At 46.5% G+C, this 23,262-nt stretch overlaps 12 non-coding genes across 12 annotated transcripts; all 12 read right to left on the bottom strand.

Moving 5' to 3' along the window:
• Positions 1–926: 926 nt before the first annotated feature.
• On the bottom strand, positions 927–1,117 carry LOC142694137 (U2 spliceosomal RNA). The gene has a single exon (XR_012862406.1). It is a non-coding gene; the product is annotated as a U2 spliceosomal RNA (small nuclear RNA).
• Positions 1,118–2,405: 1,288 nt separating this feature from the next.
• Positions 2,406–2,596, bottom strand: LOC142694136 (U2 spliceosomal RNA). Its single transcript, XR_012862405.1, has one exon. It is a non-coding gene; the product is annotated as a U2 spliceosomal RNA (small nuclear RNA).
• A 1,284-nt stretch (positions 2,597–3,880) lies between these two features.
• LOC142694135 (U2 spliceosomal RNA) lies at positions 3,881–4,071 on the bottom strand. Its single transcript, XR_012862404.1, has one exon. It is a non-coding gene; the product is annotated as a U2 spliceosomal RNA (small nuclear RNA).
• A 1,292-nt stretch (positions 4,072–5,363) lies between these two features.
• On the bottom strand, positions 5,364–5,554 carry LOC142694134 (U2 spliceosomal RNA). Its single transcript, XR_012862403.1, has one exon. It is a non-coding gene; the product is annotated as a U2 spliceosomal RNA (small nuclear RNA).
• A 1,296-nt stretch (positions 5,555–6,850) lies between these two features.
• LOC142693844 (U2 spliceosomal RNA) lies at positions 6,851–7,037 on the bottom strand. The gene has a single exon (XR_012862141.1). It is a non-coding gene; the product is annotated as a U2 spliceosomal RNA (small nuclear RNA).
• Positions 7,038–13,648: 6,611 nt separating this feature from the next.
• Positions 13,649–13,839, bottom strand: LOC142694133 (U2 spliceosomal RNA). The gene has a single exon (XR_012862402.1). It is a non-coding gene; the product is annotated as a U2 spliceosomal RNA (small nuclear RNA).
• A 1,292-nt stretch (positions 13,840–15,131) lies between these two features.
• On the bottom strand, positions 15,132–15,322 carry LOC142694132 (U2 spliceosomal RNA). The gene has a single exon (XR_012862401.1). It is a non-coding gene; the product is annotated as a U2 spliceosomal RNA (small nuclear RNA).
• A 1,276-nt stretch (positions 15,323–16,598) lies between these two features.
• Positions 16,599–16,789, bottom strand: LOC142694131 (U2 spliceosomal RNA). Its single transcript, XR_012862400.1, has one exon. It is a non-coding gene; the product is annotated as a U2 spliceosomal RNA (small nuclear RNA).
• Positions 16,790–18,061: 1,272 nt separating this feature from the next.
• On the bottom strand, positions 18,062–18,252 carry LOC142694129 (U2 spliceosomal RNA). The gene has a single exon (XR_012862399.1). It is a non-coding gene; the product is annotated as a U2 spliceosomal RNA (small nuclear RNA).
• Positions 18,253–19,548: 1,296 nt separating this feature from the next.
• On the bottom strand, positions 19,549–19,739 carry LOC142694127 (U2 spliceosomal RNA). The gene has a single exon (XR_012862397.1). It is a non-coding gene; the product is annotated as a U2 spliceosomal RNA (small nuclear RNA).
• Positions 19,740–21,023: 1,284 nt separating this feature from the next.
• LOC142693963 (U2 spliceosomal RNA) lies at positions 21,024–21,214 on the bottom strand. Its single transcript, XR_012862248.1, has one exon. It is a non-coding gene; the product is annotated as a U2 spliceosomal RNA (small nuclear RNA).
• Positions 21,215–22,509: 1,295 nt separating this feature from the next.
• On the bottom strand, positions 22,510–22,700 carry LOC142694126 (U2 spliceosomal RNA). Its single transcript, XR_012862396.1, has one exon. It is a non-coding gene; the product is annotated as a U2 spliceosomal RNA (small nuclear RNA).
• Between the last annotated feature and the right edge of the window lie 562 nt (positions 22,701–23,262).

The following is a 23,262-nucleotide window of genomic DNA, read 5'->3' as shown; positions in this document are numbered from 1 at the left end:
CTGCTGAGCAGCACTGACCAACACTGCCTGGGCCCAGGCTTTTATCTCTGAGGCCCTATTATGATGTCAGAAAGCTGGCTCTGGAATCCTGAGGGCTCCACTATGACACGTGCAAAGTTCCGTCTGAACTTTATATAAGACGGTGAGGCTCAGTCAGTCACTCAGTGTTGCCTGAGAGGGCAACACTGCAACAGCCGGCCGCCAGGCTGTCTTTTTTTTGCACAGCTAGTTGCCTCCAGGAGGCCACAAGAGGGAGACAAGGGACTGCAAAATGGAAAATAGGCATCCACCAACTTTACAGACAACTTCTCCTTGCTCCTACAACCTCCATCCTTGCACAGTTTGTTATTCTTCTAGGTAACATAGTAACAAATCCAAATTGCTGCTCTCTTTGTAGGCAAGCAAGGCTTTGTTGCAACTGCAATTCTTACTTCTTCTTGAAATGTAGGGACGACAGTACATTCCATCACATCCATCTAGTGTACACAGGTAGGTCCATTGTGGCGGGCAGGCGAGCGGGCGGGCTGCTTTATTGGCTGTTTGCTGTTCCCCTACTCCACTCCACTATTTGACTGTTGTGCTGCATCAATCAATCAATCAATCAATCAATCAATCAATCAATCAATCAGTGGCTGGCTCAGGTGCAGCTCTTTAACTTACCTAAAAGGGAGGGCGGAGAGAAGACAAGGAAGGTGAATGAGGTGTTCCAATGTGAAATGCCAGAAACACAGAAACACAGACGACACACAACAAGAGGTGGCAATCTATTCATTAATTGCATTTAATCAATGAGCTCATTATCACTCATGCATTGTCCAACAGGTGTTGAAATAATGGGATTAAAAGGGGAGATCCCTTCAGAAAGACAGAAACAATAGCAAAGACAAAAAACACTTTTGGAATCTGCTTTTAGTCAACACATAAGGAAAGGGTGCACCGGTCCTGGAAATACTGCAATACCAGGTCAATGCGTGGAGTGGACAGAGCAAGCTCTATTTCCATCTCCCTGTTCTAAAAATCCATTTAATATATGGTCCCCAGATAGGGGACGTATCAGATATTAAACTGATAAGAACAGATACTACACTTGATCTTAGCCAAAAGGCCGAGAAGCGATAACCCGAACGGGCCGCGCGTTGCCCGAGCCTGCCCGATACTGCTGTTCAGCCCTTGCAGCGATTCAGCCTACTTCTAGGCAATTCCATGGGGCCCTGCAGGCTCACACACTCACAGCTACACGGGAGGTGAATAAAGGCCGGAGAGGAAGCCAGACAGGATTTGCTTCTTTTGCTTGCACCACAATGCAGTGCTGAAAGAGGAGGAATCTACATAAAAACGCCTTCCTGGCAACGCCCAAATGCCCTGCTGCCATGCAGATAAACACTGGCAGCGGCAGCAAGTGCATGCCCACAGCCACCCCTTGTTCCTTCACACCTTGTATCAGCTGTAATCCAGTCCAGTCCAGTGCTGCCTGCTGAGCAGCACTGACCAACACTGCCTGGGCCCAGGCTTTTATCTCTGAGGCCCCATTATGATGTCAGAAAGCTGGCTCTGGAATCCTGAGGGCTCCACTATGACACGTGCAAAGTTCCGTCTGAACTTTATATAAGACGGTGAGGCTCAGTCAGTCACTCAGTGTTGCCTGAGAGGGCAACACTGCAACAGCCGGCCGCCAGGCTGTCTTTTTTTTGCACAGCTAGTTGCCTCCAGGAGGCCACAAGAGGGAGACAAGGGACTGCAAAATGGAAAATAGGCATCCACCAACTTTACAGACAACTTCTCCTTGCTCCTACAACCTCCATCCTTGCACAGTTTGTTATTCTTCTAGGTAACATAGTAACAAATCCAAATTGCTGCTCTCTTTGTAGGCAAGCAAGGCTTTGTTGCAACTGCAATTCTTACTTCTTCTTGAAATGTAGGGACGACAGTACATTCCATCACATCCATCTAGTGTACACAGGTAGGTCCATTGTGGCGGGCAGGCGAGCGGGCGGGCTGCTTTATTGGCTGTTTGCTGTTCCCCTACTCCACTCCACTATTTGACTGTTGTGCTGCATCAATCAATCAATCAATCAATCAATCAATCAATCAATCAATCAATCAATCAGTGGCTGGCTCAGGTGCAGCTCTTTAACTTACCTAAAAGGGAGGGCGGAGAGAAGACAAGGAAGGTGAATGAGGTGTTCCAATGTGAAATGCCGGAAACACAGAAACACAGACGACACACAACAAGAGGTGGCAATCTATTCATTAATTGCATTTAATCAATGAGCTCATTATCACTCATGCATTGTCCAACAGGTGTTGAAATAATGGGATTAAAAGGGGAGATCCCTTCAGAAAGACAGAAACAATAGCAAAGACAAAAAACACTTTTGGAATCTGCTTTTAGTCAACACATAAGGAAAGGGTGCACCGGTCCTGGAAATACTGCAATACCAGGTCAATGCGTGGAGTGGACAGAGCAAGCTCTATTTCCATCTCCCTGTTCTAAAAATCCATTTAATATATGGTCCCCAGATAGGGGACGTATCAGATATTAAACTGATAAGAACAGATACTACACTTGATCTTAGCCAAAAGGCCGAGAAGCGATAACCCGAACGGGCCGCGCGTTGCCCGAGCCTGCCCGATACTGCTGTTCAGCCCTTGCAGCGATTCAGCCTACTTCTAGGCAATTCCATGGGGCCCTGCAGGCTCACACACTCACAGCTACACGGGAGGTGAATAAAGGCCGGAGAGGAAGCCAGACAGGATTTGCTTCTTTTGCTTGCACCACAATGCAGTGCTGAAAGAGGAGGAATCTACATAAAAACGCCTTCCTGGCAACGCCCAAATGCCCTGCTGCCATGCAGATAAACACTGGCAGCGGCAGCAAGTGCATGCCCACAGCCACCCCTTGTTCCTTCACACCTTGTATCAGCTGTAATCCAGTCCAGTCCAGTGCTGCCTGCTGAGCAGCACTGACCAACACTGCCTGGGCCCAGGCTTTTATCTCTGAGGCCCCATTATGATGTCAGAAAGCTGGCTCTGGAATCCTGAGGGCTCCACTATGACACGTGCAAAGTTCCGTCTGAACTTTATATAAGACGGTGAGGCTCAGTCAGTCACTCAGTGTTGCCTGAGAGGGCAACACTGCAACAGCCGGCCGCCAGGCTGTCTTTTTTTTGCACAGCTAGTTGCCTCCAGGAGGCCACAAGAGGGAGACAAGGGACTGCAAAATGGAAAATAGGCATCCACCAACTTTACAGACAACTTCTCCTTGCTCCTACAACCTCCATCCTTGCACAGTTTGTTATTCTTCTAGGTAACATAGTAACAAATCCAAATTGCTGCTCTCTTTGTAGGCAAGCAAGGCTTTGTTGCAACTGCAATTCTTACTTCTTCTTGAAATGTAGGGACGACAGTACATTCCATCACATCCATCTAGTGTACACAGGTAGGTCCATTGTGGCGGGCAGGCGAGCGGGCGGGCTGCTTTATTGGCTGTTTGCTGTTCCCCTACTCCACTCCACTATTTGACTGTTGTGCTGCATCAATCAATCAATCAATCAATCAATCAATCAATCAATCAATCAATCAGTGGCTGGCTCAGGTGCAGCTCTTTAACTTACCTAAAAGGGAGGGCGGAGAGAAGACAAGGAAGGTGAATGAGGTGTTCCAATGTGAAATGCCGGAAACACAGAAACACAGACGACACACAACAAGAGGTGGCAATCTATTCATTAATTGCATTTAATCAATGAGCTCATTATCACTCATGCATTGTCCAACAGGTGTTGAAATAATGGGATTAAAAGGGGAGATCCCTTCAGAAAGACAGAAACAATAGCAAAGACAAAAAACACTTTTGGAATCTGCTTTTAGTCAACACATAAGGAAAGGGTGCACCGGTCCTGGAAATACTGCAATACCAGGTCAATGCGTGGAGTGGACAGAGCAAGCTCTATTTCCATCTCCCTGTTCTAAAAATCCATTTAATATATGGTCCCCAGATAGGGGACGTATCAGATATTAAACTGATAAGAACAGATACTACACTTGATCTTAGCCAAAAGGCCGAGAAGCGATAACCCGAACGGGCCGCGCGTTGCCCGAGCCTGCCCGATACTGCTGTTCAGCCCTTGCAGCGATTCAGCCTACTTCTAGGCAATTCCATGGGGCCCTGCAGGCTCACACACTCACAGCTACACGGGAGGTGAATAAAGGCCGGAGAGGAAGCCAGACAGGATTTGCTTCTTTTGCTTGCACCACAATGCAGTGCTGAAAGAGGAGGAATCTACATAAAAACGCCTTCCTGGCAACGCCCAAATGCCCTGCTGCCATGCAGATAAACACTGGCAGCGGCAGCAAGTGCATGCCCACAGCCACCCCTTGTTCCTTCACACCTTGTATCAGCTGTAATCCAGTCCAGTCCAGTGCTGCCTGCTGAGCAGCACTGACCAACACTGCCTGGGCCCAGGCTTTTATCTCTGAGGCCCCATTATGATGTCAGAAAGCTGGCTCTGGAATCCTGAGGGCTCCACTATGACACGTGCAAAGTTCCGTCTGAACTTTATATAAGACGGTGAGGCTCAGTCAGTCACTCAGTGTTGCCTGAGAGGGCAACACTGCAACAGCCGGCCGCCAGGCTGTCTTTTTTTTGCACAGCTAGTTGCCTCCAGGAGGCCACAAGAGGGAGACAAGGGACTGCAAAATGGAAAATAGGCATCCACCAACTTTACAGACAACTTCTCCTTGCTCCTACAACCTCCATCCTTGCACAGTTTGTTATTCTTCTAGGTAACATAGTAACAAATCCAAATTGCTGCTCTCTTTGTAGGCAAGCAAGGCTTTGTTGCAACTGCAATTCTTACTTCTTCTTGAAATGTAGGGACGACAGTACATTCCATCACATCCATCTAGTGTACACAGGTAGGTCCATTGTGGCGGGCAGGCGAGCGGGCGGGCTGCTTTATTGGCTGTTTGCTGTTCCCCTACTCCACTCCACTATTTGACTGTTGTGCTGCATCAATCAATCAATCAATCAATCAATCAATCAATCAATCAATCAATCAATCAATCAGTGGCTGGCTCAGGTGCAGCTCTTTAACTTACCTAAAAGGGAGGGCGGAGAGAAGACAAGGAAGGTGAATGAGGTGTTCCAATGTGAAATGCCGGAAACACAGAAACACAGACGACACACAACAAGAGGTGGCAATCTATTCATTAATTGCATTTAATCAATGAGCTCATTATCACTCATGCATTGTCCAACAGGTGTTGAAATAATGGGATTAAAAGGGGAGATCCCTTCAGAAAGACAGAAACAATAGCAAAGACAAAAAACACTTTTGGAATCTGCTTTTAGTCAACACATAAGGAAAGGGTGCACCGGTCCTGGAAATACTGCAATACCAGGTCAATGCGTGGAGTGGACAGAGCAAGCTCTATTTCCATCTCCCTGTTCTAAAAATCCATTTAATATATGGTCCCCAGATAGGGGACGTATCAGATATTAAACTGATAAGAACAGATACTACACTTGATCTTAGCCAAAAGGCCGAGAAGCGATAACCCGAACGGGCCGCGCGTTGCCCGAGCCTGCCCGATACTGCTGTTCAGCCCTTGCAGCGATTCAGCCTACTTCTAGGCAATTCCATGGGGCCCTGCAGGCTCACACACTCACAGCTACACGGGAGGTGAATAAAGGCCGGAGAGGAAGCCAGACAGGATTTGCTTCTTTTGCTTGCACCACAATGCAGTGCTGAAAGAGGAGGAATCTACATAAAAACGCCTTCCTGGCAACGCCCAAATGCCCTGCTGCCATGCAGATAAACACTGGCAGCGGCAGCAAGTGCATGCCCACAGCCACCCCTTGTTCCTTCACACCTTGTATCAGCTGTAATCCAGTCCAGTCCAGTGCTGCCTGCTGAGCAGCACTGACCAACACTGCCTGGGCCCAGGCTTTTATCTCTGAGGCCCCATTATGATGTCAGAAAGCTGGCTCTGGAATCCTGAGGGCTCCACTATGACACGTGCAAAGTTCCGTCTGAACTTTATATAAGACGGTGAGGCTCAGTCAGTCACTCAGTGTTGCCTGAGAGGGCAACACTGCAACAGCCGGCCGCCAGGCTGTCTTTTTTTTGCACAGCTAGTTGCCTCCAGGAGGCCACAAGAGGGAGACAAGGGACTGCAAAATGGAAAATAGGCATCCACCAACTTTACAGACAACTTCTCCTTGCTCCTACAACCTCCATCCTTGCACAGTTTGTTATTCTTCTAGGTAACATAGTAACAAATCCAAATTGCTGCTCTCTTTGTAGGCAAGCAAGGCTTTGTTGCAACTGCAATTCTTACTTCTTCTTGAAATGTAGGGACGACAGTACATTCCATCACATCCATCTAGTGTACACAGGTAGGTCCATTGTGGCGGGCAGGCGAGCGGGCGGGCTGCTTTATTGGCTGTTTGCTGTTCCCCTACTCCACTCCACTATTTGACTGTTGTGCTGCATCAATCAATCAATCAATCAATCAATCAATCAATCAATCAATCAATCAATCAATCAATCAGTGGCTGGCTCAGGTGCAGCTCTTTAACTTACCTAAAAGGGAGGGCGGAGAGAAGACAAGGAAGGTGAATGAGGTGTTCCAATGTGAAATGCCGGAAACACAGAAACACAGATGACACACAACAAGAGGTGGCAATCTATTCATTAATTGCATTTAATCAATGAGCTCATTATCACTCATGCATTGTCCAACAGGTGTTGAAATAATGGGATTAAAAGGGGAGATCCCTTCAGAAAGACAGAAACAATAGCAAAGACAAAAAACACTTTTGGAATCTGCTTTTAGTCAACACATAAGGAAAGGGTGCACCGGTCCTGGAAATACTGCAATACCAGGTCAATGCGTGGAGTGGACAGAGCAAGCTCTATTTCCATCTCCCTGTTCTAAAAATCCATTTAATATATGGTCCCCAGATAGGGGACGTATCAGATATTAAACTGATAAGAACAGATTTTTTAAGTTGACTACCCCAACTTTGGGGGTAACCGTTTATTTAAAATTTTTCAGGTTTTACAATAAATTAACATTTTTCAACATTTTTACAGGGATTCACATTTTACAACAATGGTTAAAAAATAAATACAAATTGTCAGATTAAAATCATACAATTTATAAAAGGGCACTTGGTGGCATCATATTATAGAATTCCATTCGCTAAAAAACCATTTTCTACTTAAAACAGGAGAGAATTTTTTGTCTAAAAGATAATACTTGTGCATTTCATAAAAACAAATTCCTAAAATATCATTCACAGATAAAATTTCATGTTTGAATAAAAGAATATTCCTGGCCGCCCACAGAGCTGCTTTAACGCAGTTAGTAATCTTCCATGCCATAATTTTCTGAGTCCTTGTTGGGCACTCCAGACATCCGTAAAATACGCCTTCACTTGTAATTCTTTTTATTCCGGTTATCTTCTTCATCAAGGGGAGGATTTTTGTCCATATTAGTTGTGAAAAATAACATTGCCAAAAGAGATGTAAGACTGTCTCGTCATCGCGGCATCCTCCCCTTGGACACGCAGCCGAGTTGGTCAGTCCCCTTCGATGCTGGAATGCCCGGCATGGAAGACACTCGTGGGCGCAGCTCCAGGCCAGATCCTTCTGTGAATTAAAAATGAATTTAGCATTAACCATGCTCCAGATAATTTTGCATTTGTTTTCATTAAAATTGCTAATGGGGGCTATTAAAACATTTTCTTTTATTTCCTTTAAAACATATTTACTATTTTTTACATCTTCTATTCTTTTGTCTTTTAGGTTAAAAAGGTTCACTATTTTTTCTAAAATCTTATACTGGTCTGGCAGGTTAAAAGCATATGGCGAGCTTAAAACCGTAGAGAACCATCCGTACCTCCTCATAAAATAGCCAGTGTTAAAACGGATAAAATAAGACCAGTAGTGTTCCTTAAAAACAGTATTAAGACGCAGTGTAAAAAAATGGATTAAAAGAAATGCTTTTATATTTGGAAAATCTTTACCACCCATTAGCTTTGGTAACATCACTTTTTCTCTCCTGAGCTTCTCCATCCTAGAATTCCATAAAAATGTAAAACATGCCTTGGTAATCTTTTTTAATAAAATATCAGGGGGAGGGAAAACCATACTTAGATATAATAAAATTGGTAAAATCACCATTTTTGTGATTAAAATTTTTCCCTCCATTGTCAGTTTTCTAAGATTCCATAAACAAATTTTCTTATTAACTTTTTGTGCCACCAAGTCCCAACTGATAAAACCATTGTTTGACTCATTGAAGGAGACCCCTAAAATCTGTACAGACTCCGACACAGGGACTTGAATGTCCTGTAAAATCATATTGCCAATATTTAAAATATTACTTTTATTAAAATTGACTTTAAAACCGGAGGAGCAGCAAAATTGGTATATCTGTTGTAATGCTTTTTGCAGTGACGGGGCGTCCCTGCACAGGACCGCGACATCATCCATGTACCCCACCACTTTTGCCTCTAGTCCCCCCCCGCCCGGCAGGGGGACTCCACATATCTGCCTGTCATTCCTCAATCTGCAGAGTAGAGGCTCGATCGCACATATAAAAAGTAGTGGGGACAAGGGACACCCCTGCTTCACTCCGGAGTTTAAAAGGACATCCTGTGTCTTAAAACCCTTTACTAAAATCTTGCTCGTACAATTTTCATAAAAGGCCTTCAGAGACTGTAAAAAACCTTCTGGTATACCCATCTTTTCTAAAACCTTAAAAAGATAAAAATGTGATACTCTATCAAAGGCTTTCTCGAAATCTATGGATAAAACCGCCAATCTGCCTTTTCTCTCCTTCGTATCACCAATAGCATCTTTTAAAAGGTTTAAATTGTCCCATATGCTCCTCCCAGGTATCCCACAGACTTGGTTGGAGTGGACGATTTTCTCTATAACAGCCTTTAGTCTATTCGCGCAAATCTTGGCCATTATTTTATAGTCTGCGTTTAGTAAGGTGATAGGCCTCCAGTTTTTAATATCTGTTTTGTCCCCCTTTTTATAAAGCAGGGACACCTCACCTTTCTTCCAGGACCCCGGGAGGGCTTTTGTTCTAAAAACTTGAGTAAAAAGGGAATAGAGATCCTCTTTTAAAACTCCATAAAATGTGACATAAAACTCTATGGGTATACCATCAGGGCCAGGGACTTTACCTGTTTTAAAACTCTTGATGGTATCTAAAATCTCCTGTTCCGTAATATCCTGTAATAAAAAATCTTTGGAGACAGGATTTAAAACAGCGTCAACCTCCTTCAATGAGTCGTTCATCAAATCAACATTAACAAGCTTTATATTAAAAAGATCCGCATAAAATCTGTGTACCTTTTTTAAAATATTGTCAGTGTTTGTATCTCCATCAACATTGTCTAACAGGGTATGCTTATCGTTAATTTTCTTAAAAAAGTACCTGGAGCAGGTCTCATTTTCCTCGAGGTGTTTCATTTTTGAGCGAAAGACAATTTCCTTACCTCTCTGCTCCAGGCACTGGGAGATCTCCTTCCTAATCTCCATAATCTCCTCCTCCACCTGCATACCCTGTTCTCTGAACTTGTATTGGGTCTGCAGCCGGGTATTCAAATTAGCAAAAAAATCCTGTTTTTCTTTTGCTTTTCTCCTTCCGATTTTTATGAAAAAATCTCTTATTTTTATTTTTATTTTCTCCCACCATGAGACTATGGACATATTTGGATGTCTTACCCGTCTGCAGCCCTTATAAAAGGTAATAAAATCAGATAAAATTTGCGGATCATCTAAAAGGGAAACGTTCATTTTCCAGGCTTTTTTGACAGTATTTTTCCCAATATCATTTTTAACTTTAAAATACAATAATTTATGATCAGATAAAACATTGGGATTAAGATCACATTTAAAAGGCAGTACTTGATAAGAGCAGAATATAAAATCGATCCTGGAGCTACAGTTCACATTGCTCCAGGTGACGCCGGCCTCTGCAGATAAATTGCTGTTACATTTCTTAAAAACATCAGTAAGTTTAAAATCAGTAACTATATCTTTTAATAATGAGGAGGTTTTGTCATAATTCCTGCTTACTGAGTTAGAGAACCGGCGTTCCCCCTTTAAAATACAATTAAAATCACCCGCTAAAACAAGTGGCTCAGAATCGTTTAAAAAAAGGGGTAAAATCTCTAGCATTCTAGCTCTTTCATTCTTGTCCGAGGACCCATAAAAATTTAAAAACTGCCATCTAATACCGTCTATAAAAGCTTTGACCAATAAAATTCTACCTGGTAAAATTTCATTAAAACTGTCAATTAAAACGTTCCCTTTAAATAAAATGGCGACACCTGCGGCTCTGGAATCGTTAGACCCGGACCACACTGAAGGTCCGAGTCTCCAGTCTTCCTTATATTTGTTGTAGTTCGTGCGATGTGGGATACAGCATTCCTGTAGGAAAAAAACGGTGGCGGAAAAAATAGAAAGATAATCAAACAGGGCAGCTCTTCTCGTCTTGGAATGCACGCTCCTAACATTTAAGGAAATGCCACCTAACTCTGCCATGAGGAAAAGGGAAAAGAGACAGTCTTATGTAATCTTACCCGAGGTGGCCTCAGCAGTCCTCGGCGTTACCAGAGACCTCACTCGAACTCTCATCGCCCTCCGACTTCAAACCGACTGTATAACTTGAGGAGATTGGAGAGGAACTCATGTCAGACAGCTGACCCCCCGCCATACCTGAGGCACTGATCGAAAATGGGTCCCATATGGACTCCACGGGCAAGGTTTCTGGAGCATCTCGTATGGCAGCCTCCTCCCCTACGATAGGGGCAGGAAACGCACTCGCGGCCGTTTCAGGGACTTCTGTCACCTCAGAGGTGGCTATGCTTGTCTCCCCCAACTGGCGAGAAGGGGGGAGACCTTCAGCTGGTGCTTCCGGGGGTGCGTCAACTGGTTTCCCTGCTTTCGCTCTAGCAGGTACTCCCATCGGCACCCCCGCTGCCACCTCCGAGTACGCCCTACGCCTCTTAGACCTTGCTGCCGCTCCGCCCGGGTCCTCTGCCTCAGGTACAGGCTGACCCAGCACCTCCTGCGGCCCAGGCGGATCAGCTTCATCCGAACTACCCATCTCCTCCGTTTCCTGAGGGGGCTTTTTCGTCCGCTGATCACTGGCTCTTCTCTTAAACCGCCTTTGCTCCTTTGGGTCACCTGTTTGGGGGGGTCTGCTGGAGGTGTCCATGTCATCAGCCTCTTCACCTCTTGGTTCCTCTCCTTGTGCGGGGGCGATCTGGCCTGCTGGCTGCTCTGGACGCCTCGGCCGGACCTCGGGTTGTTCCGATCTGTGGGGACAAGTAGCATATAGATGACCAACTCGGCTGCAAAAACGACACCTTTTCCCCAGAGGGCAAGTTTTGGCCTCGTGCTCAGAGCTGCCACAGTTCCTACAGGTGCTTTCGCAGAACTCTTTGGTGTGACCGTACTTTTGACATTTTCTACAGAATGGAGGCATTCCTGTGTAAAAAAGATCTCCTGCCATATCACCTAATTTAAAGCGTGCTGGCGGCAACATTATCCCCCCTGCTGTATTGGCATCTCTATAACAAGTTACTAAAAATCTCCACTTTGACGTCCAAACTCCAACTTCGTTCATTATTTTGCCAATACATTTTACACTTTTGAAATAGGGGGATAAAAAGGACATCACATCTTTTAAATCAGCAAACGGGCAGTACATTTTTATCACAATCATCTTAGTGATGTCCAACACATGTTCGTAAAATTCAATACCGTCCAGTCTCGGATCGTTTTTTACCATGTATGCCGCCAGCAGATCTTGGAACACTCCATTCTGTACAAAAGTTATGTCGTATGTTCTTCTCCTAGGATAGTCTTGTACCGCCAATATCTCCCGCTTCTGAATGTTGAAAATGCCAACAAGCACGGTCTCCACCAAGAACTTCAGGCCGCAGGTCGTCGCCTTCTCTTCTGATACAATAACACGGATTGTATTCTTTATCCGGGCATACGCCGGTATCTCACCAGGACTTTCGTCCATGGTGAGGGGTTTTCAGGGAAAGTTACGCCACCCGTTGGTGACGTAACGTCTACGCAGCTTTCCCCTTTTCGGCCGAAGCCTACACGGGGGATATGTGGATCGCAACTCGTTGCTCAGGACTAAGCCTCTCTCCCAAATAGCAGCACGGGGGTGAAGTCCAGGCGAACCTGGACGATCCCCCGAGGCCGAGAGAGAGGGTACCTGAGCACCTCCCAACTAAGACCAGGCAGCACTGACTACAAGTAACCAGCACTACACTTGATCTCAGCCAGAAGGCCGAGAAGCGATAACCCGAACGGGCCGCGCGTTGCCCGAGCCTGCCCGATACTGCTGTTCAGCCCTTGCAGCGATTCAGCCTACTTCTAGGCAATTCCATGGGGCCCTGCAGGCTCACACACTCACAGCTACACGGGAGGTGAATAAAGGCCGGAGAGGAAGCCAGACAGGATTTGCTTCTTTTGCTTGCACCACAATGCAGTGCTGAAAGAGGAGGAATCTACATAAAAACGCCTTCCTGGCAACGCCCAAATGCCCTGCTGCCATGCAGATAAACACTGGCAGCGGCAGCAAGTGCATGCCCACAGCCACCCCTTGTTCCTTCACACCTTGTATCAGCTGTAATCCAGTCCAGTCCAGTGCTGCCTGCTGAGCAGCACTGACCAACACTGCCTGGGCCCAGGCTTTTATCTCTGAGGCCCCATTATGATGTCAGAAAGCTGGCTCTGGAATCCTGAGGGCTCCACTATGACACGTGCAAAGTTCCGTCTGAACTTTATATAAGACGGTGAGGCTCAGTCAGTCACTCAGTGTTGCCTGAGAGGGCAACACTGCAACAGCCGGCCGCCAGGCTGTCTTTTTTTTGCACAGCTAGTTGCCTCCAGGAGGCCACAAGAGGGAGACAAGGGACTGCAAAATGGAAAATAGGCATCCACCAACTTTACAGACAACTTCTCCTTGCTCCTACAACCTCCATCCTTGCACAGTTTGTTATTCTTCTAGGTAACATAGTAACAAATCCAAATTGCTGCTCTCTTTGTAGGCAAGCAAGGCTTTGTTGCAACTGCAATTCTTACTTCTTCTTGAAATGTAGGGACGACAGTACATTCCATCACATCCATCTAGTGTACACAGGTAGGTCCATTGTGGCGGGCAGGCGAGCGGGCGGGCTGCTTTATTGGCTGTTTGCTGTTCCCCTACTCCACTCCACTATTTGACTGTTGTGCTGCATCAATCAATCAATCAATCAATCAATCAATCAATCAATCAATCAATCAATCAATCAATCAATCAGTGGCTGGCTCAGGTGCAGCTCTTTAACTTACCTAAAAGGGAGGGCGGAGAGAAGACAAGGAAGGTGAATGAGGTGTTCCAATGTGAAATGCCGGAAACACAGAAACACAGACGACACACAACAAGAGGTGGCAATCTATTCATTAATTGCATTTAATCAATGAGCTCATTATCACTCATGCATTGTCCAACAGGTGTTGAAATAATGGGATTAAAAGGGGAGATCCCTTCAGAAAGACAGAAACAATAGCAAAGACAAAAAACACTTTTGGAATCTGCTTTTAGTCAACACATAAGGAAAGGGTGCACCGGTCCTGGAAATACTGCAATACCAGGTCAATGCGTGGAGTGGACAGAGCAAGCTCTATTTCCATCTCCCTGTTCTAAAAATCCATTTAATATATGGTCCCCAGATAGGGGACGTATCAGATATTAAACTGATAAGAACAGATACTACACTTGATCTTAGCCAAAAGGCCGAGAAGCGATAACCCGAACGGGCCGCGCGTTGCCCGAGCCTGCCCGATACTGCTGTTCAGCCCTTGCAGCGATTCAGCCTACTTCTAGGCAATTCCATGGGGCCCTGCAGGCTCACACACTCACAGCTACACGGGAGGTGAATAAAGGCCGGAGAGGAAGCCAGACAGGATTTGCTTCTTTTGCTTGCACCACAATGCAGTGCTGAAAGAGGAGGAATCTACATAAAAACGCCTTCCTGGCAACGCCCAAATGCCCTGCTGCCATGCAGATAAACACTGGCAGCGGCAGCAAGTGCATGCCCACAGCCACCCCTTGTTCCTTCACACCTTGTTTCAGCTGTAATCCAGTCCAGTCCAGTGCTGCCTGCTGAGCAGCACTGACCAACACTGCCTGGGCCCAGGCTTTTATCTCTGAGGCCCCATTATGATGTCAGAAAGCTGGCTCTGGAATCCTGAGGGCTCCACTATGACACGTGCAATGTTCCGTCTGAACTTTATATAAGACGGTGAGGCTCAGTCAGTCACTCAGTGTTGCCTGAGAGGGCAACACTGCAACAGCCGGCCGCCAGGCTGTCTTTTTTTTGCACAGCTAGTTGCCTCCAGGAGGCCACAAGAGGGAGACAAGGGACTGCAAAATGGAAAATAGGCATCCACCAACTTTACAGACAACTTCTCCTTGCTCCTACAACCTCCATCCTTGCACAGTTTGTTATTCTTCTAGGTAACATAGTAACAAATCCAAATTGCTGCTCTCTTTGTAGGCAAGCAAGGCTTTGTTGCAACTGCAATTCTTACTTCTTCTTGAAATGTAGGGACGACAGTACATTCCATCACATCCATCTAGTGTACACAGGTAGGTCCATTGTGGCGGGCAGGCGAGCGGGCGGGCTGCTTTATTGGCTGTTTGCTGTTCCCCTACTCCACTCCACTATTTGACTGTTGTGCTGCATCAATCAATCAATCAATCAATCAATCAATCAATCAATCAATCAATCAATCAATCAGTGGCTGGCTCAGGTGCAGCTCTTTAACTTACCTAAAAGGGAGGGCGGAGAGAAGACAAGGAAGGTGAATGAGGTGTTCCAATGTGAAATGCCGGAAACACAGAAACACAGACGACACACAACAAGAGGTGGCAATCTATTCATTAATTGCATTTAATCAATGAGCTCATTATCACTCATGCATTGTCCAACAGGTGTTGAAATAATGGGATTAAAAGGGGAGATCCCTTCAGAAAGACAGAAACAATAGCAAAGACAAAAAACACTTTTGGAATCTGCTTTTAGTCAACACATAAGGAAAGGGTGCACCGGTCCTGGAAATACTGCAATACCAGGTCAATGCGTGGAGTGGACAGAGCAAGCTCTATTTCCATCTCCCTGTTCTAAAAATCCATTTAATATATGGTCCCCAGATAGGGGACGTATCAGATATTAAACTGATAAGAACAGATACTACACTTGATCTTAGCCAAAAGGCCGAGAAGCGATAACCCGAACGGGCCGCGCGTTGCCCGAGCCTGCCCGATACTGCTGTTCAGCCCTTGCAGCGATTCAGCCTACTTCTAGGCAATTCCATGGGGCCCTGCAGGCTCACACACTCACAGCTACACGGGAGGTGAATAAAGGCCGGAGAGGAAGCCAGACAGGATTTGCTTCTTTTGCTTGCACCACAATGCAGTGCTGAAAGAGGAGGAATCTACATAAAAACGCCTTCCTGGCAACGCCCAAATGCCCTGCTGCCATGCAGATAAACACTGGCAGCGGCAGCAAGTGCATGCCCACAGCCACCCCTTGTTCCTTCACACCTTGTATCAGCTGTAATCCAGTCCAGTCCAGTGCTGCCTGCTGAGCAGCACTGACCAACACTGCCTGGGCCCAGGCTTTTATCTCTGAGGCCCCATTATGATGTCAGAAAGCTGGCTCTGGAATCCTGAGGGCTCCACTATGACACGTGCAAAGTTCCGTCTGAACTTTATATAAGACGGTGAGGCTCAGTCAGTCACTCAGTGTTGCCTGAGAGGGCAACACTGCAACAGCCGGCCGCCAGGCTGTCTTTTTTTTGCACAGCTAGTTGCCTCCAGGAGGCCACAAGAGGGAGACAAGGGACTGCAAAATGGAAAATAGGCATCCACCAACTTTACAGACAACTTCTCCTTGCTCCTACAACCTCCATCCTTGCACAGTTTGTTATTCTTCTAGGTAACATAGTAACAAATCCAAATTGCTGCTCTCTTTGTAGGCAAGCAAGGCTTTGTTGCAACTGCAATTCTTACTTCTTCTTGAAATGTAGGGACGACAGTACATTCCATCACATCCATCTAGTGTACACAGGTAGGTCCATTGTGGCGGGCAGGCGAGCGGGCGGGCTGCTTTATTGGCTGTTTGCTGTTCCCCTACTCCACTCCACTATTTGACTGTTGTGCTGCATCAATCAATCAATCAATCAATCAATCAATCAATCAATCAGTGGCTGGCTCAGGTGCAGCTCTTTAACTTACCTAAAAGGGAGGGCGGAGAGAAGACAAGGAAGGTGAATGAGGTGTTCCAATGTGAAATGCCGGAAACACAGAAACACAGACGACACACAACAAGAGGTGGCAATCTATTCATTAATTGCATTTAATCAATGAGCTCATTATCACTCATGCATTGTCCAACAGGTGTTGAAATAATGGGATTAAAAGGGGAGATCCCTTCAGAAAGACAGAAACAATAGCAAAGACAAAAAACACTTTTGGAATCTGCTTTTAGTCAACACATAAGGAAAGGGTGCACCGGTCCTGGAAATACTGCAATACCAGGTCAATGCGTGGAGTGGACAGAGCAAGCTCTATTTCCATCTCCCTGTTCTAAAAATCCATTTAATATATGGTCCCCAGATAGGGGACGTATCAGATATTAAACTGATAAGAACAGATACTACACTTGATCTTAGCCAAAAGGCCGAGAAGCGATAACCCGAACGGGCCGCGCGTTGCCCGAGCCTGCCCGATACTGCTGTTCAGCCCTTGCAGCGATTCAGCCTACTTCTAGGCAATTCCATGGGGCCCTGCAGGCTCACACACTCACAGCTACACGGGAGGTGAATAAAGGCCGGAGAGGAAGCCAGACAGGATTTGCTTCTTTTGCTTGCACCACAATGCAGTGCTGAAAGAGGAGGAATCTACATAAAAACGCCTTCCTGGCAACGCCCAAATGCCCTGCTGCCATGCAGATAAACACTGGCAGCGGCAGCAAGTGCATGCCCACAGCCACCCCTTGTTCCTTCACACCTTGTTTCAGCTGTAATCCAGTCCAGTCCAGTGCTGCCTGCTGAGCAGCACTGACCAACACTGCCTGGGCCCAGGCTTTTATCTCTGAGGCCCCATTATGATGTCAGAAAGCTGGCTCTGGAATCCTGAGGGCTCCACTATGACACGTGCAAAGTTCCGTCTGAACTTTATATAAGACGGTGAGGCTCAGTCAGTCACTCAGTGTTGCCTGAGAGGGCAACACTGCAACAGCCGGCCGCCAGGCTGTCTTTTTTTTGCACAGCTAGTTGCCTCCAGGAGGCCACAAGAGGGAGACAAGGGACTGCAAAATGGAAAATAGGCATCCACCAACTTTACAGACAACTTCTCCTTGCTCCTACAACCTCCATCCTTGCACAGTTTGTTATTCTTCTAGGTAACATAGTAACAAATCCAAATTGCTGCTCTCTTTGTAGGCAAGCAAGGCTTTGTTGCAACTGCAATTCTTACTTCTTCTTGAAATGTAGGGACGACAGTACATTCCATCACATCCATCTAGTGTACACAGGTAGGTCCATTGTGGCGGGCAGGCGAGCGGGCGGGCTGCTTTATTGGCTGTTTGCTGTTCCCCTACTCCACTCCACTATTTGACTGTTGTGCTGCATCAATCAATCAATCAATCAATCAATCAATCAATCAGTGGCTGGCTCAGGTGCAGCTCTTTAACTTACCTAAAAGGGAGGGCGGAGAGAAGACAAGGAAGGTGAATGAGGTGTTCCAATGTGAAATGCCGGAAACACAGAAACACAGACGACACACAACAAGAGGTGGCAATCTATTCATTAATTGCATTTAATCAATGAGCTCATTATCACTCATGCATTGTCCAACAGGTGTTGAAATAATGGGATTAAAAGGGGAGATCCCTTCAGAAAGACAGAAACAATAGCAAAGACAAAAAACACTTTTGGAATCTGCTTTTAGTCAACACATAAGGAAAGGGTGCACCGGTCCTGGAAATACTGCAATACCAGGTCAATGCGTGGAGTGGACAGAGCAAGCTCTATTTCCATCTCCCTGTTCTAAAAATCCATTTAATATATGGTCCCCAGATAGGGGACGTATCAGATATTAAACTGATAAGAACAGATACTACACTTGATCTTAGCCAAAAGGCCGAGAAGCGATAACCCGAACGGGCCGCGCGTTGCCCGAGCCTGCCCGATACTGCTGTTCAGCCCTTGCAGCGATTCAGCCTACTTCTAGGCAATTCCATGGGGCCCTGCAGGCTCACACACTCACAGCTACACGGGAGGTGAATAAAGGCCGGAGAGGAAGCCAGACAGGATTTGCTTCTTTTGCTTGCACCACAATGCAGTGCTGAAAGAGGAGGAATCTACATAAAAACGCCTTCCTGGCAACGCCCAAATGCCCTGCTGCCATGCAGATAAACACTGGCAGCGGCAGCAAGTGCATGCCCACAGCCACCCCTTGTTCCTTCACACCTTGTATCAGCTGTAATCCAGTCCAGTCCAGTGCTGCCTGCTGAGCAGCACTGACCAACACTGCCTGGGCCCAGGCTTTTATCTCTGAGGCCCCATTATGATGTCAGAAAGCTGGCTCTGGAATCCTGAGGGCTCCACTATGACACGTGCAAAGTTCCGTCTGAACTTTATATAAGACGGTGAGGCTCAGTCAGTCACTCAGTGTTGCCTGAGAGGGCAACACTGCAACAGCCGGCCGCCAGGCTGTCTTTTTTTTGCACAGCTAGTTGCCTCCAGGAGGCCACAAGAGGGAGACAAGGGACTGCAAAATGGAAAATAGGCATCCACCAACTTTACAGACAACTTCTCCTTGCTCCTACAACCTCCATCCTTGCACAGTTTGTTATTCTTCTAGGTAACATAGTAACAAATCCAAATTGCTGCTCTCTTTGTAGGCAAGCAAGGCTTTGTTGCAACTGCAATTCTTACTTCTTCTTGAAATGTAGGGACGACAGTACATTCCATCACATCCATCTAGTGTACACAGGTAGGTCCATTGTGGCGGGCAGGCGAGCGGGCGGGCTGCTTTATTGGCTGTTTGCTGTTCCCCTACTCCACTCCACTATTTGACTGTTGTGCTGCATCAATCAATCAATCAATCAATCAATCAATCAATCAATCAATCAATCAATCAATCAATCAGTGGCTGGCTCAGGTGCAGCTCTTTAACTTACCTAAAAGGGAGGGCGGAGAGAAGACAAGGAAGGTGAATGAGGTGTTCCAATGTGAAATGCCGGAAACACAGAAACACAGACGACACACAACAAGAGGTGGCAATCTATTCATTAATTGCATTTAATCAATGAGCTCATTATCACTCATGCATTGTCCAACAGGTGTTGAAATAATGGGATTAAAAGGGGAGATCCCTTCAGAAAGACAGAAACAATAGCAAAGACAAAAAACACTTTTGGAATCTGCTTTTAGTCAACACATAATGAAAGGGTGCACCGGTCCTGGAAATACTGCAATACCAGGTCAATGCGTGGAGTGGACAGAGCAAGCTCTATTTCCATCTCCCTGTTCTAAAAATCCATTTAATATATGGTCCCCAGATAGGGGACGTATCAGATATTAAACTGATAAGAACAGATACTACACTTGATCTTAGCCAAAAGGCCGAGAAGCGATAACCCGAACGGGCCGCGCGTTGCCCGAGCCTGCCCGATACTGCTGTTCAGCCCTTGCAGCGATTCAGCCTACTTCTAGGCAATTCCATGGGGCCCTGCAGGCTCACACACTCACAGCTACACGGGAGGTGAATAAAGGCCGGAGAGGAAGCCAGACAGGATTTGCTTCTTTTGCTTGCACCACAATGCAGTGCTGAAAGAGGAGGAATCTACATAAAAACGCCTTCCTGGCAACGCCCAAATGCCCTGCTGCCATGCAGATAAACACTGGCAGCGGCAGCAAGTGCATGCCCACAGCCACCCCTTGTTCCTTCACACCTTGTATCAGCTGTAATCCAGTCCAGTCCAGTGCTGCCTGCTGAGCAGCACTGACCAACACTGCCTGGGCCCAGGCTTTTATCTCTGAGGCCCCATTATGATGTCAGAAAGCTGGCTCTGGAATCCTGAGGGCTCCACTATGACACGTGCAAAGTTCCATCTGAACTTTATATAAGACGGTGAGGCTCAGTCAGTCACTCAGTGTTGCCTGAGAGGGCAACACTGCAACAGCCGGCCGCCAGGCTGTCTTTTTTTTGCACAGCTAGTTGCCTCCAGGAGGCCACAAGAGGGAGACAAGGGACTGCAAAATGGAAAATAGGCATCCACCAACTTTACAGACAACTTCTCCTTGCTCCTACAACCTCCATCCTTGCACAGTTTGTTATTCTTCTAGGTAACATAGTAACAAATCCAAATTGCTGCTCTCTTTGTAGGCAAGCAAGGCTTTGTTGCAACTGCAATTCTTACTTCTTCTTGAAATGTAGGGACGACAGTACATTCCATCACATCCATCTAGTGTACACAGGTAGGTCCATTGTGGCGGGCAGGCGAGCGGGCGGGCTGCTTTATTGGCTGTTTGCTGTTCCCCTACTCCACTCCACTATTTGACTGTTGTGCTGCATCAATCAATCAATCAATCAATCAATCAATCAATCAATCAATCAATCAGTGGCTGGCTCAGGTGCAGCTCTTTAACTTACCTAAAAGGGAGGGCGGAGAGAAGACAAGGAAGGTGAATGAGGTGTTCCAATGTGAAATGCCGGAAACACAGAAACACAGACGACACACAACAAGAGGTGGCAATCTATTCATTAATTGCATTTAATCAATGAGCTCATTATCACTCATGCATTGTCCAACAGGTGTTGAAATAATGGGATTAAAAGGGGAGATCCCTTCAGAAAGACATAAACAATAGCAAAGACAAAAAACACTTTTGGAATCTGCTTTTAGTCAACACATAAGGAAAGGGTGCACTGGTCCTGGAAATACTGCAATACCAGGTCAATGCGTGGAGTGGACAGAGCAAGCTCTATTTCCATCTCCCTGTTCTAAAAATCCATTTAATATATGGTCCCCAGATAGGGGACGTATCAGATATTAAACTGATAAGAACAGATACTACACTTGATCTTAGCCAAAAGGCCGAGAAGCGATAACCCGAACGGGCCGCGCGTTGCCCGAGCCTGCCCGATACTGCTGTTCAGCCCTTGCAGCGATTCAGCCTACTTCTAGGCAATTCCATGGGGCCCTGCAGGCTCACACACTCACAGCTACACGGGAGGTGAATAAAGGCCGGAGAGGAAGCCAGACAGGATTTGCTTCTTTTGCTTGCACCACAATGCAGTGCTGAAAGAGGAGGAATCTACATAAAAACGCCTTCCTGGCAACGCCCAAATGCCCTGCTGCCATGCAGATAAACACTGGCAGCGGCAGCAAGTGCATGCCCACAGCCACCCCTTGTTCCTTCACACCTTGTATCAGCTGTAATCCAGTCCAGTCCAGTGCTGCCTGCTGAGCAGCACTGACCAACACTGCCTGGGCCCAGGCTTTTATCTCTGAGGCCCCATTATGATGTCAGAAAGCTGGCTCTGGAATCCTGAGGGCTCCACTATGACACGTGCAAAGTTCCGTCTGAACTTTATATAAGACGGTGAGGCTCAGTCAGTCACTCAGTGTTGCCTGAGAGGGCAACACTGCAACAGCCGGCCGCCAGGCTGTCTTTTTTTTGCACAGCTAGTTGCCTCCAGGAGGCCACAAGAGGGAGACAAGGGACTGCAAAATGGAAAATAGGCATCCACCAACTTTACAGACAACTTCTCCTTGCTCCTACAACCTCCATCCTTGCACAGTTTGTTATTCTTCTAGGTAACATAGTAACAAATCCAAATTGCTGCTCTCTTTGTAGGCAAGCAAGGCTTTGTTGCAACTGCAATTCTTACTTCTTCTTGAAATGTAGGGACGACAGTACATTCCATCACATCCATCTAGTGTACACAGGTAGGTCCATTGTGGCGGGCAGGCGAGCGGGCGGGCTGCTTTATTGGCTGTTTGCTGTTCCCCTACTCCACTATTTGACTGTTGTGCTGCATCAATCAATCAATCAATCAATCAATCAATCAATCAATCAATCAATCAATCAATCAATCAATCAGTGGCTGGCTCAGGTGCAGCTCTTTAACTTACCTAAAAGGGAGGGCGGAGAGAAGACAAGGAAGGTGAATGAGGTGTTCCAATGTGAAATGCCGGAAACACAGAAACACAGACGACACACAACAAGAGGTGGCAATCTATTCATTAATTGCATTTAATCAATGAGCTCATTATCACTCATGCATTGTCCAACAGGTGTTGAAATAATGGGATTAAAAGGGGAGATCCCTTCAGAAAGACAGAAACAATAGCAAAGACAAAAAACACTTTTGGAATCTGCTTTTAGTCAACACATAAGGAAAGGGTGCACCGGTCCTGGAAATACTGCAATACCAGGTCAATGCGTGGAGTGGACAGAGCAAGCTCTATTTCCATCTCCCTGTTCTAAAAATCCATTTAATATATGGTCCCCAGATAGGGGACGTATCAGATATTAAACTGATAAGAACAGATACTACACTTGATCTTAGCCAAAAGGCCGAGAAGCGATAACCCGAACGGGCCGCGCGTTGCCGGAGCCTGCCCGATACTGCTGTTCAGCCCTTGCAGCGATTCAGCCTACTTCTAGGCAATTCCATGGGGCCCTGCAGGCTCACACACTCACAGCTACACGGGAGGTGAATAAAGGCCGGAGAGGAAGCCAGACAGGATTTGCTTCTTTTGCTTGCACCACAATGCAGTGCTGAAAGAGGAGGAATCTACATAAAAACGCCTTCCTGGCAACGCCCAAATGCCCTGCTGCCATGCAGATAAACACTGGCAGCGGCAGCAAGTGCATGCCCACAGCCACCCCTTGTTCCTTCACACCTTGTATCAGCTGTAATCCAGTCCAGTCCAGTGCTGCCTGCTGAGCAGCACTGACCAACACTGCCTGGGCCCAGGCTTTTATCTCTGAGGCCCCATTATGATGTCAGAAAGCTGGCTATGGAATCCTGAGGGCTCCACTATGACACGTGCAAAGTTCCGTCTGAACTTTATATAAGACGGTGAGGCTCAGTCAGTCACTCAGTGTTGCCTGAGAGGGCAACACTGCAACAGCCGGCCGCCAGGCT

This window comes from Rhinoderma darwinii (assembly GCF_050947455.1).
Source record: "Rhinoderma darwinii isolate aRhiDar2 chromosome 5 unlocalized genomic scaffold, aRhiDar2.hap1 SUPER_5_unloc_45, whole genome shotgun sequence".
Classification (NCBI taxonomy): Eukaryota; Metazoa; Chordata; class Amphibia; order Anura; family Rhinodermatidae; genus Rhinoderma; species Rhinoderma darwinii.
The sequence above is the reverse complement of the archived record's forward strand: the minus strand, read 5'-3'. Positions and strand labels throughout refer to the sequence as shown.